The sequence below is a fragment of the Macrotis lagotis genome, chromosome X (assembly GCF_037893015.1).
Source record: "Macrotis lagotis isolate mMagLag1 chromosome X, bilby.v1.9.chrom.fasta, whole genome shotgun sequence".
Lineage (NCBI taxonomy): Eukaryota > Metazoa > Chordata > Mammalia > Peramelemorphia > Peramelidae > Macrotis > Macrotis lagotis.
Window position 1 is genome coordinate 701,345,564 of NC_133666.1, and position 13,636 is coordinate 701,359,199.

Sequence of the window (13,636 nt, forward strand, 5' to 3'; positions counted from 1 at the left end):
CATACTCAGTAATTCATTCGGGCATCACTCACTCTACTCATTCATTCATTCATTCGACAAATATCTAATGAACACGCAGCATTTCAGAATCACAGAGTCTGAGAATTTAAAAACCCAGAAGTCATCTAATCTAATATGTTCTCATAAAGAATCTCCTTCATAGCATTTCTTAAAAGGAATAGAGCAGGGGCAGCTAGGTGGCGCAGTGGATAAAGCACCAGCCCTGAAGTCAGGAGTACCTGGATTCAAATCCGGCCTCAGACACTTCATAATTACCTAGCTGTGTGGCCTTGGGCAAGCCACTTAACCCCATTTGCCCTACAAAAACCTAATATATATATATAGCAAGTTCCCCTGAGAGAGAAGTGAAGAAGACCTCAGAAGTTTAAAAAAGTAATCTTCATTCCACTTTGAGTACAACCAGAAGTGACTGTCTATATCCATGTTTCCTTTTAAAGTCTGTATGAAAATCAACTCACAATGTCCCCTGCCCACACTAAGTTTTAACCAGCACCAAGTGCTAAACCTTCACTCACATTGTAGATAAGATCTGCCATGGCCCCAGTTCCCAAAGACTGATTCTGCTTGGCCCAGATAAACACCTAATATAACTCTACTCCTCTATGGTCTCCTCCACCACCTTAATGTCTGTGGGCTGCGCTCTGGAGGTGCAAGCCGAATTCCCTGATTCCAGCTACAGGTTCTCACCACAGGCACTCACTCTGGTGTGGCTGAGTTCTCTCATGGCCCAGGAGGTCAGGAAACCTAGACTCTCTCAGGGATCTAGGCACTCTGCCCAGCTGTGCTGTGCTACAGCCATGGCTGCGGCTATGCTCCCAGTGGCTCTTTCCAACACCCAATCTTGGTGAAACAGAATTTTGCAGTGGATCTTCAAAGTTGTCTTGCACTGGCAAGTCTTTCTGTGAGTTCTGCCCCCTCTAAATTTTGGCTAGTCATAATTTGACAGCTTTTGAAGTTTTGGGGGGAAACAAGTTTCCAGGAATTCCTACCTTCACACCTTGACTCCCTAAATTCTTAACTTCTCCATATATCTGACAAGGAAACTATTCTGCAGTCCTAATTTATTTATGCTATCACCCTTTATGTTTAAATCATTTACCCAATTTGATCTTGTCTTTGTATATGGTATGAGATGTTAGTTTATATCTAGTTTTTGGCATACTCTTTTCCAGTTTTCCCAGAAAGTTCTGTCAAACAGAGAGTTCTTGTCTAGAAACCCTAGATCTTTGAGTATAACAAACAATAAATTCCAATGGTCACTGACTAGTGTGTATTTTTACCTAATATATCTCATTGCTTCAGCATTAGATTTTTTAGCCAAGTACAGATTATTTTATGATTACAGCTTTATAATACAGCTTAAAATCTGATATCTATTTTTTTAAGGTTTTTGCAAGGCAATGGGGTTAAGTGGCTTGCCCAAGGCCACACAGCTAGGTCATTATTAAGTGTCTGAGGCCGGATTTGAACTCAGGTCCTCCTGACTCCAGGGCCGGTGCTATATCCACTGCACCACCTAGCTGCCCAAAATCTGATATTTCTAGACTATCTTACTTCACATTTTTTTTCCCATTAACTCCCTTGTTTTTCTTTACCTTTTCTTCTTCCAGATGAATTTTTCAATTATTTTTTTCTAGCTCTATAAAATAGTTTTTGTGATTTGATTAGTATGTCATGAATTAAACATTTATTTAGTTTGAATTGTTATTTTTATCACACAGGTTTGGCCTACCTCAAGCAATTGATATTTTTTCCAGTTGATTAGAATTATTTTCAAGTGAAAAGTGCTTTTAATTGTGATCATATAGCTCCTGATTTATCTTGGCAGATAGACTTCCAAGTCTTTCATAGTGCTGCCCTGGAGCAGGGGAAGCCCCAGAGAGATGACTGTGGCTTGAAAAGTATTGCGATTTCATCAGGTCCAGTGAGCAGGAGTCTGACTGAGTGACTGCAGAGTTGAGCAGGACAGACCCCTAAGTGACTAGATAGCTTTGTCCTACTGTCAAAAGGTTGTCACCATTCTGATGAGACAGATTAACTTTATCTTTTTTTTTTAGGTTTTTTCAAGGCAAATGGGGTTAAGTGGCTTGCCCAAGGCCACACAGCTAGGTAATTATTAAGTGTCTGAGACTGGATTTGAAGCCAGGTACTCCTGACTCCAGGGCCTGTGCTTTATCCACTGCACCACCTAGCTGCCCCTATCTTTTCTTTTTTTTAAAGAAAGATTTTATTTATTTTGAGTTTTCATTCTTGCTTCCCTCCCCCCCACCCCCCACAGAAAGCATTCTGATAGTGTTTACATTGGTTCCATGTTATACATCAGTTGAATGATATGACAGAGAAATCATATCCTTAAGGAAGAAAAAGTATGAGATAGTAAAATTACATAATAATACAATGCTTTTTTTTTTCGAATTTGACAGTAATAGTCTTTGGTCATTGTTCAAAGTCCATAATTCTTTCTCTGGATATAGATGGTATTCTCCATTGCAGATAGCTCAAAATTGTGCCTGGTTGTTGCACTGAAGGGATGAGCAAGTCCTTCAGGGTTGATCATCACCTCCATGTTGCTGTTAGGGTGTATAATGTTTTTGGTTCTGTTCGTCTCACTCAGCATCAGTTCATCCAACTCTTTCCAGGTTTCCCTGAATTCCCGTCCCTTCTGGTTTCTTTTTTTTTTTTCTGAGAATGAAAGTGTTTTAATTACACAACACAAGGAATAGATTGATTACAATAACATCCAATACAGCAACTAATACATTAAAGACAATGGGTTAGTAATACTATAATCAAAGTAGAAGAAAAAAAAAGTTAAAGATAACACCACAAATTCGGGGGAGCACCAACTCTGAACAGTCCGTGGATGGGGGGATCCCGTGTTCTTTTCAGCCTTTGAGTCCCGATTGGGAAAGAAAGGAAGGAAGAAAGAGAGAGAGAAAGAGAAAGAAAGAAAGAAAGAAAGAAAGAAAGAAAGAAAGAAAGAAAGAAAGAAAGAAAGAAAGAAAGAAAGAAAGAAAGAAAGAAAAGAAAAGAAAAGAAAAGAAAAGAAAAGAAAAGAAAAGAAAAGAAAAGAAAATCCCAGGCAGAATCAGTTCTCCATGGGTGAGATTCCCGCCAATGCTTGGAGCCTCAGAGTATTTATCAGTGGAGAACAAAGAAGGATAGTTGCTAATTTAGTTGGGAGGGATTCCTGAGTTCCTTTAACAGAAATATGGGAAAAGTCTACAAGTCTACCAGTTTGAAGACTTCAAGGAAATGCCATAGGGGGCCGGAAGGTTTTACTTTGAATAAAGTCAATACTGTGAGAATAGCCAGTTCTCCCCAGTACTACCTGTGTATTCCTAGGAGTGGCTGGCTCCTGGAGTCTTTGGAATACGGCCAAATCACCTATGGAATGTCCGGGGCGGGGTGGGGGAAGGTAAATTCCTGAGGAAGGCACATCCTCATACAGGCTCAAGAGAACTTACTTATAAGAAAACATTTTCTTATTCGTTTGGCCTTAAGGTCACAAGAAATGTATGAGGATGGGACTATAGGAGTAAACTTATTACAAATTTGTTTATAAAAATTACAAATGCATAATAATAACAAGAAAATCATTAACAACAATATAGGAATAGCTAAACTGTTAAAATATCTAGTAGCAGTTGCTGATTTAAACAGGAAATCATACCAATCGTGATTAGTATCAGAAGTTACTAAATGAGAGGCCTCCACTAAATGTCCTGCAACTATGTGAGTCTGTATTTGATGTTCATTCAAAGCGCACTGATTGGACTCTTAACAGTTTCTTTAGGACATGAGATTGATTGAGAATAGCAATTAAAGGTTGTAGAGATAAATATGGGGAAGAGGTAACAATTTGGGTACCCAAGTCAAATTTCTAACAACATCTGTATCAGGTGAAAAGTAAAAATCATCACCCTGCCAGAGTAAATTCTTAACAACATCTGTATCAGGGGAAAAGTAAAAATCATCACCCTGCCAGTGTAAATTCTTAACAACATCTGTATCAGGGGAAAAGTAAAAATCATCACCCTGCCAGTGTAAGAAAGAGATGTTAGTAAAACATCCAGAAAAGGGAGGTTTCTGAGAGACAGAAGCTAAATCAGTACTATTATTAGAGGTTAAACAAATGTGTTGAGAAGATACTTCATATAACATTGAAAAGTTAGAAAAAGGATAGACAGTGAAGTCACAAAGGTTAGAGGAGTGTGAGAGAAGGCAGGGCTCCAACTGCCTATTCATCATCTCACACAGGATGCCTTTGTTAGTGAAAGTACAGTCCTGTATATTATGAGTTACATTGTCTTGATCTATATAGTTACTATTTATACGTGGTAAAGCAAAATAATCATGTAACACAAAAGGAATCACATGGAATTGACACATCATTTTCCATATATGAATTTGATAATATACTACAGTCCCACTACACCAAAGGGAGATACACTGAGCTCATTCAGGCTTGATCTGTTTCCAATAATTTGCCATATAGGGTAATGCCACATCCCAAATGTTAATATCTCCTTCTTGTAATAACCTTTGAGCATTCTCTTTTTGTATTAAAGTGTATATGTTTTGCAAAGAACAACTAAACAGGGCACTTATATTAGTATCAATCCGTATATTAGCTAGAATGCTATCATTAAAAACTTGTAAGAATTGGCCTTGGTATATTATTGTATTTTGGTGTGGCAGGATCGTCGTGGGCAACCAATTAGCATTAATTGTCAAAGCTTGAGATACATCCCGCCCAGCACTGCGCAGTCTGCTGGCCAAGGTCTCAAGATCTATAGAATTTACTGTACCCAAACCTGTTCCTGCCCCGCCAAGTAGGGTGTCATACCACGCTCTTTTAAATCTAGTACAGGGCAATAAAGGTGAAAAGGACACATTACAATGAAGTACAATTTTGTGCTGAGCAATAGAGGTATTAATACATGATTTTGAGACACGAACAACAGATGGAGGATGATTGGTGGGTGGTGTTTTGGGCAATAATAATGAATAATGTACTGAAGCATCGCGATTGGTTATTACAGAAGCATTGACACAAAATTAAGGGGAATAGTTATACTAAGGGTGGAGTTATTTATATTCCATGTAGTACAATTTTCAGTTAATCTTTGTCTTATTTCTTTATCCTGTAATGTTGGGAGCATAAAGTGAAGAGGAGTAATACAACATGAGATATTAACCAATGAAAAGATAAGAATAGTTATAGGAGAAGGTCCTGTTAGGAGGGCAGACATAGGTAATGGGGCTCTATAAAATTTAGCATCAGTAGTAGACTAATTAGCAATAGTCCAATTAGCAATATTACATTTGCTGTATGCAGGACAGATGAAATCTCCTTGTTGTCTAGATTTAGTGGCGTATTTCCAAGTCAACCGGATCTGGATTCCTGAATTTGCTAGTTGAGTTCCCAGAGTCCAAGTCTGTGTTTCAGTATAAAGCCAGAAACCTATGAGACACTGTAAGATGCAAGAGCGCCAAGATGACCTGCAGTAATGTGAATCCATTTTCCCAGCGTGAAATCGTCCCTATTATCCAGGGGCATCATTTGCAGGGATTTTTCTTCTGCTTTTAAGAGTTCATCAGCTTGGGCATTATACTTACATTCCAGAGTGTCCACACTGGCATGGGCATCAATTCGAGAAAGCACCAACTAGGGGGATCCCGTGTTCTTTTCAGTCTTTGAGTCCCAATTGGGGGGGGGGGGGGGAGACAGAGAGAGAGAGAGAGAGAAAGTCCCAGGCAGAATCAATTCTCCATGGGTGAGATCCCCCCCTTTCTGGTTTCTAATAGAACAATAGTGTTCCATGACATACATATACCACAGTTTGCTAAGCCATTCCCCAATTGAAGAACATTCATTTAATTTCCAATTTTTTGCCACCAGAAACAGGGCTGTTATAAATATTTTTGTACAAGTGATGTTTTTACCCTTTTTCATCATCTCTTCAGGGTATAGACCCAGTAGTGGTATTGCTGGGTCAAAGGGTATGCACATTTTTGTTGCCCTTTGGGCATAGTTCCAAATTTCTCTCCAGAAACGTTGTAGCAGTTCACGGCTCCATCAACAATGTATTAGTGTCCCATATATCCCACATCCCTCCCAACATTGATCATTATCCTTTCTGGTCATATTGACCAGTCTGAGAGATGTGAGGTGGTATCTCAGAGGTGCTTAAATTTGCATCATATTAACTTTATCTTACTGGCAAAAGACTATTCCCCCTAAAATCACCATGGTGACAATTAGACCGCCTCAAAACAGATTTGGTTATAACAGGCTGGCAAAAATTTGATACCAGAAAATCTTATTCTGGCCTTTTGGCCTGCATGACTGCAGTGCCATGGCACCATGCTAATATGGGAAGGAATCACATCCATAAGGCCAGGGAATCCCACAGTATCCTGGCCATTACCAGAACGCCATGAGTTCATACTGGTTATGAAAAAAAGACGGAGAAAAGGATACTTTGCTCATTACTCCTGACACCACTATCAACATAATATGCAAATTTTGTCATCATTCATTTGATGTCATGGTCTTCCTTCATTATGAAGGATAACAATAACAATTTTCAATGAAATTTTTCTATTTCTCAATAGTAGGCTTTGCAGGTAATATCTAGAAATGCTGATGGTTTAATGTAAATTTATTTTGGATTCTGGAATTTTGCTAAAGTTTTAAGTTATTTCATCAAACCTTTAAAATTGATTCTCTAGGATTTTCTCCATATATCATCACATTATCTTCAAAGAGTGATTGTCAGGGCATCTAGGTGGCGCAATGGATAAAGCACCGGCCCTGGAGTCAGGAATACCTGGGTTCAAATTCAATCTCAGACACTTAATAATCACCTAGCTGTGTGACCTTGGGCAAGCCACTTAACCCCATTTGCCTTGCAAAAACCTAAAAATAAAAAGTGATTGTCTTACTTCCTCATTGCCTATTATAACTATTTCAATTTTTTTTCTTTTCTTATTGCTCTCAGTAATAATACTTTACCAAACCAGGGCAACCAACCACCCCCACCCTAGTCCCCATGCCAGTTACTAGCTGTGTAATCTTGGGCAAGTCACTTAACCCTCATTGCCTTGCATCCAGGACCATTTCTAGTTGCCCTGATTCATATCTGATCACTAGACCCATATGTCTCTGTAGGAAAAGGTGAGGCTGGTGACTTAGTACAGCATCCCCCTCACTCAAATTCAATTCAGATGCTTGTCATGGCATCACCTCCCTTATGTCATGATCTTCAAGAATGAAGGACAAATATAATTAGCTAACATTGAATAATTGTAAGGATAATACACATCCTTGCTTCATCCCTGATCTTTTTGGGAAGGTATCTAGCTTATTTCCCTTTATAAGTACTGTTTGATAGCTATTTTAGATAGATACAGCTTATCATGTTAAAGAAAGGTCCATTTATTCTAGGCTTTCTAGAATTTTTTTTAATAGGAATTGATGTTTATGGTCAAAATCTTCCATTTAAATTATCTCGGGAAGTTTCTAAAGATCACCTGGCAGGAGAAGATACCAAGCCCTGAGGTCCTTTCTCAAGCTAGGAGATATGACTAGTAGGGTGAGTTCAGAAAAAAAAAACTTAGAAATACCTTCCTGAACTGATGCAAAGTGAAGTGAACAGAACCAGTAGAACATTTTAGACAGTAACTGATATTTTACAATGAAGAATTGTCAATGACTTATCTAGTCAATTTAAGTGAGGCAGACTTGTGCAAAATCATCATTCTCACTCTCTTCCAGGGTCATTTGAAGTCAGTGATGTCAAGATGACAGATGATGGATCAGGATGCTATGAATGACCCTGCTATCTTCAAGGTAGAACCAAACTCTAAGAACTCCATAGCATCTGCTTTGGCTGCCTTTCTGCCCACCGGAACATTCTTCCCATCCACACATCCCATGAGGGGAAGTCTTCACATGTTTTGGATGCATACCCCTTTACTTACCAAAGTGTTTGGTCCTTTGGTTGTAATGGATTACTGGGGTATGGTTGTTATGCATTCTAGAGCTGCTTGGAGACACATACCACAAGATTTCCACTTAAGGTAGAGAGCAACCCCAAAAAGTTATTTTCATGGAACCACATATAAAGTTGTATCAATAGGTCTTCTATCTAACAGTCTTTGCTGAGCACTGAGGAGATACAGCACAATGGTAATTGGTTTTTCTTTATATTTTTTTTTTTAGGTTTTTATAAGGCAAATGGGGCTAAGTGGCTTGCCCAAGGCCACACAGCTAGGTAATTATGAAGTGTCTGAGGCTGGATTTGAACTCAGGTATTCCTGATTCCAGGGCTGGTGCTCTATCCACGATGCCACCTAGCCGCCCCTTTTTTCTTTATATTTTTAAGGCCTTATGGTCAGTCATGTAGTGAGTAGCTTTTTAATAAATGATTCCTTACAGAAAACTGTCCTTTGGCAAAATAGTTTACATAAAAACTTTGCAAATTACAATTCACTACTTTGTTTTTCTTTGTCTTTAATCATTAATAAAGCATTTTGAATATATGTATATATGCCTATATGTCATGTTTTTATGTGTATGCATATGCTTATCTATATATACAAATGTAAATAAATACATATAGCCAGATAATACAACTCACTTCTTGAGTTGACATCTGCCTTCCATCTTTTCCTAGGTGTGTGACACTGCATAAGTCACTTAATCTTGATTGCCTCAGTTTCCTCCTTTGTAAAGTGAGCTGGGATAAGAAATGTCAAATCACTCTATTATCTTTACTAAGGTAACTCCAAGGGAGTTCACAAAGAGACAGACATGGCTGAAAATATACACACGTAAATATATATGTATAAACATGAAAGAGACAGAGGAATAGCTGGATGGAAGGAGAGGGAACATGTTGAGCATGGGAACATATAGTAGTCCAATTTGACTAAACATTTAGAATATAAAAAGGATAATCTGATAGCCAGATAGAATGCGAGCTTACAGCCTTGCCAGTTTTCCATAAACCTTATACACAATTTTTAAAATGAATTTTGGTTTGTCAGTCTTGAGGACAGCAGGTATAAATATACAATCATACACACACTGGACTTTCTACATGTTAAATTCCAATTTGCATAAATGTTAGAAGGTCAAAGCCACATATCTTTGAGGTTTTTTTAAGATTTTTTCCTGTAAAATACTCTTATTTGATTTAGATAGATTCAAATAAACTAATTTCATGAACATTGATTATGATGGTATAACCTTTGATTCATACCTGATGCTCTACACAAATGGTAGAATGGTTCTTACCAATCACTCCCTTTGTTTCAAGTCACTACTCAGGTTTTCTCCTGGAAAGGCATGAATTTGGTGCATATTGCCCTGTGCCCATTTCTCTCCTAGGTGTACAAGTTGAAATACAATGTTTCCCTTTCAATTTATCCCCTTGAAGAGAATAATTTTGATTCAAGGGACACAATGGCACACTTAGAGGCAGAGGACAACTGATGGAAGCCCAGTTCTACTGATGATGTTCAAAGGAAAGATGCTAGGTTTTAAGGAACCTCAGAGTTTACCTTCTCCATCCAGCACATTTCCAAGGAAGGAACCTTAGACTAGAGGCATTCCCAATTTTACATGATTAGTTGGTGTCAAAATTTAGAATTGAACTCAGGTCCTATAAATTTAAGCTCAACAATCTCCGTCACATTACTTACATTTTGAGCCTCAGTTTCCTCATCTGTAAAATGAGATTTCAACTAGATGAGAAAGAGACTTCTAAAGTCCTTTCTAACTGGTGAACACCATTCTGGTTAACTTCCTGCCCTTGGGGCTATATGGGGAATTCTTTTTTTTTTAGGTGGTTGTACTCAAAGTGGAATGAAGATTACTTTTTTTTTAGGTTTTTTTGCAAGGCAAACGGGGTTAAGTGGCTTGCCCAAGGCCACACAGCTGGGTCATTATTAAGTGTCTGAGACCTGATTTGAACCCAGGTACTCCTGTCTCCAAGGCTGGTGCTTTATCCACTACGCCACCCAGTCACCCCAATATGGGGAATTCTTGCTCAAAGAAGTTTGTGACAATGAGCCTGTTTGTTGTACATCCAATATTGGTATGGTGCTTAAGAAACTATACAGCAAAGATGACATCTAGACAACATGTCATAAATGATTCAAGATCAAAGTAAGGTAGCTCCTGTTTTCAAGGAGCTTCTAACCTAATGAGAAAGATAAATTCAAATAATTTAGATATTAAAAAACCAATAAAATCGGATACAAAGTAATTTTGTAGAGAAGACATTTGCGATTGGATGGAATGAGTGAGTCCTCATGCAGAAGGAAACACTGGAATTGGGTCATGGGAGTAAATCAAGTAATCCAAGAGATAAGAGTAAGAAGAAAATATATTCCAGATAGGGAAGAGAACAAATGGACCGAAATAGAATATAATGTAAGACTGTCCCTGTGATTGAACCAAGAAGTGAGTGAGTGTTAGAAGGCTAGGAAAATAGGTTGAAGTCAGGTTGGGAAGGGATTTGTCATCCTAACAGATGGAATTATATTTAATCATAAAGGTGATAGGAAACCATTACAGTTGATGAAATATAAATATAGCCTTGTGAGACTAGTGTTTTAGGGAGGAAAAAAAATCACTTAGTCATTGATGTGGATGATGCATTTGGGTGGGAAAATTTTAGAAGTCAGTGAAGGAACAAAATAAAGAAACAAACTAGATAAGATGTTATAATGACCTAAGCTATGTTGATATTTGTGCAAGCAGAAAAGAGGGGACCAATATAAGAAAATTTGTATAAGTAAAAAAGGCAAAAATTGGAAGGGACTTAGATACATAAAATGAATGAAAGTGATAAGTCAAAAAGACACTGACATGATAAAATTCATTATTTGGAAAATGGTGGTTCATATTGATAATGAAGTTGACACACGCCCCAGATCCCTTGTTCTTTGAAAGATAATGTTTAGAGTACCCACCCCAGGTGTTCATATGGACTAATTGTGCACGACCTGTAGTAGAGTATCCCGAGTTCTTATTGGTCTGATAGTGATATCATTTTGGTCTTTTTTAATAATGAAGGCCAAGAACCAACCAACCAACCAAGAAATGTTAGCTCTAGCAGTAAGAGAAGGAAATGAAATTGAAGGAATTAGAATTAGCAATGAAGAAATTTAAACTCTCACTCAATGCAGATGATATGATTGATAGAGAACCCCAGAAAAGAATCTAAAAAACTACTGGAAACAATCAGCAACTTTAGCAAAGTCATACAATATGAAATGAACCCACATAAATACTCAATATTTCTATGTATTTCTAATAAGATACAGCAACATGAGATAGAAAGTAAAATCCAATTTAAAACAACTTCAGGCAACATAAAATACTTGGAAGTCTACCAGCCAAGGCAGATTCAGAAATTTGATGAAAACAACTATAAAACACTTTTCTCACAAATAAATTCTACCTAATTAGCTAACAATTCTGTCTAAATTAAATAATGTGAAAAAAAATTAATTGGAGGAAGACCTAGAATATTCTAATCAAAAGGATCAAGATTCAGAACACTTTTTTTTTTTCTTTGGGTTTTCACAAAGTGGAGTTAAGTGACTTGTCCAAGGTCACGCAGCTAGTTAATCATTAAATGTCTCAGGCTGTATTTAAACTCAGTCCACCACCTAGCTGCCCCGACATTATCTTCCAAAGAACAAGGGATGTGGGGTGTGTGTCAACTTCATTGTCAATATGAACCTCGGACACTGCCAAGGTAAATAAACTTGTCCACAGTACTCAGAACTTCTCTATGCACTTTAATCGATGGTTCCACATATGGATAGTGTAGTGCTGGCTGATGGAACACCTGGGTTTTCTTGGTGTTAACTGAGGGATCAAAATTAGCACAAAAGCAGAGAATCGATCCATACTTTATTGCATCTCAGTTTCCGAGTCTGTGTTGAGTACATCATCATCTGCAAACAGAAGATCCTGTACTAACATTCCCACCACTTTGGTCTTGGCTTGTAATCTTTTCAAATTGAAGAATTTGCCATCAATATGGTAGCTGACCTAGAGGCCATGTTCATCATCACTAAGGGCATTTGATAACATGATTAAAAACAGATTGCTATCAAATCCAGTCTCAGACACTTACCTAGCTGTGTGGCCTTGGGCAAGCCACTTAACCCCATTTGCCTTGCAAAAAAAAAAACCTAAAAAAAACAGATTGCCCATTGCCTAGCAAACAAAAAAAAAAACTAAAAAAAAAGAATAACTCACACTTTATTGAAAATGGTAGGGTACTTAATGGAGAGAAACACTATCAGTGCAATAAATGTGGAAAGGCCTTCCTTCGTAGAACACAGCTTATACAACATTATAGAATTCACCTTGGAGAGAAACCATATGAATGTAAGGATTGTGGGAAGACATTCCGCCAAAGCACAAGCCTCAAGGAATACCAGACAGTTCATACTGGAGAGAAAAATTATTAGTGTAATGAATGTGGGAAGGCCTTCGTCGGAAAAAACAGCTGATTCAACATTATAGAATTCACACTGGAGAGAAACCATATAAATGTAATGACTATGGGAAGACTTTCCGCCAGGATACAAAACTTACCCAACACCATAAAATTCAAACTGGAGAAAAACCTTATAAATGTGATGAATGTGGGAAAGCCTTCCAAAATAGCACATGCCTCACCTGACATCAAACAGTTCATACTAGAGAGAAACCTTATGAATGTCTTGAATGTGGGATGTATGTGAGAAGTCATATCATTCATGCAGTGGACTTATTCAACATTAGAAAATTCACACTGGAGTAAAACAATACAAGTGTCCTGAATGTGGGGGTGCCTTCTGTCTGAAAAGACAGCTCACTCAACATCAAAAGATTCATAGTGGTGAGAAGTGTTATGAATGATCAATGTGGGATGGTCTTCTTCCAGAACAGTACCCTTATTCAACATCAGGCCTCATAAATTCATGAACCTATCTAAAACAAAATTTCGTCTTTCTCCTTAAACTCTTCTTTCTAAATTCCCTATTTCCATGGAGAGCATCACCATGCTTGGTTGTTTAGTTGTGTCCACCTCTTTAAGACCTAATTTTGGGATTTTCTTAGCAAAAATACTAGAGCAGTTTGCCTTCTAAGTGACTTTCCCAGGTGGGGTCACCCAGTATTGTCTGAAGTTGGGTTTGAACTCAAGATGAATCTTCCTTACTCTAGGCCCTGAACTCATTCCCCAGTATGAATGTACTATAGTGCCTCCTTGTTGCACAGGTTTATCTTTAGGGTTATCTTTAAGGTCTAAATCTATGATCTTGTGGCCCTATGTGGGTCTAGGCTAACAAGTTAAGGACATGGCTCACATAGAGACCTGGCAATTGGTTGTCTAAATGGTTGAGATGTTTTGGGGTATTTTTGTCTGAGGCAAGGACTGCAAAACATAACTAGGAGGGGATAGACATCAGAATAAAATTCTGATAGCCAGCAATGTATATGAAGATACAGGGAGAGCAAGGGTCTTTTAGAAAAGAGAGAGATCGGGGCAGCTAGGCGGCATAGTGGATAAAGCACCAGCCTTGGAGTCAGGAGTGC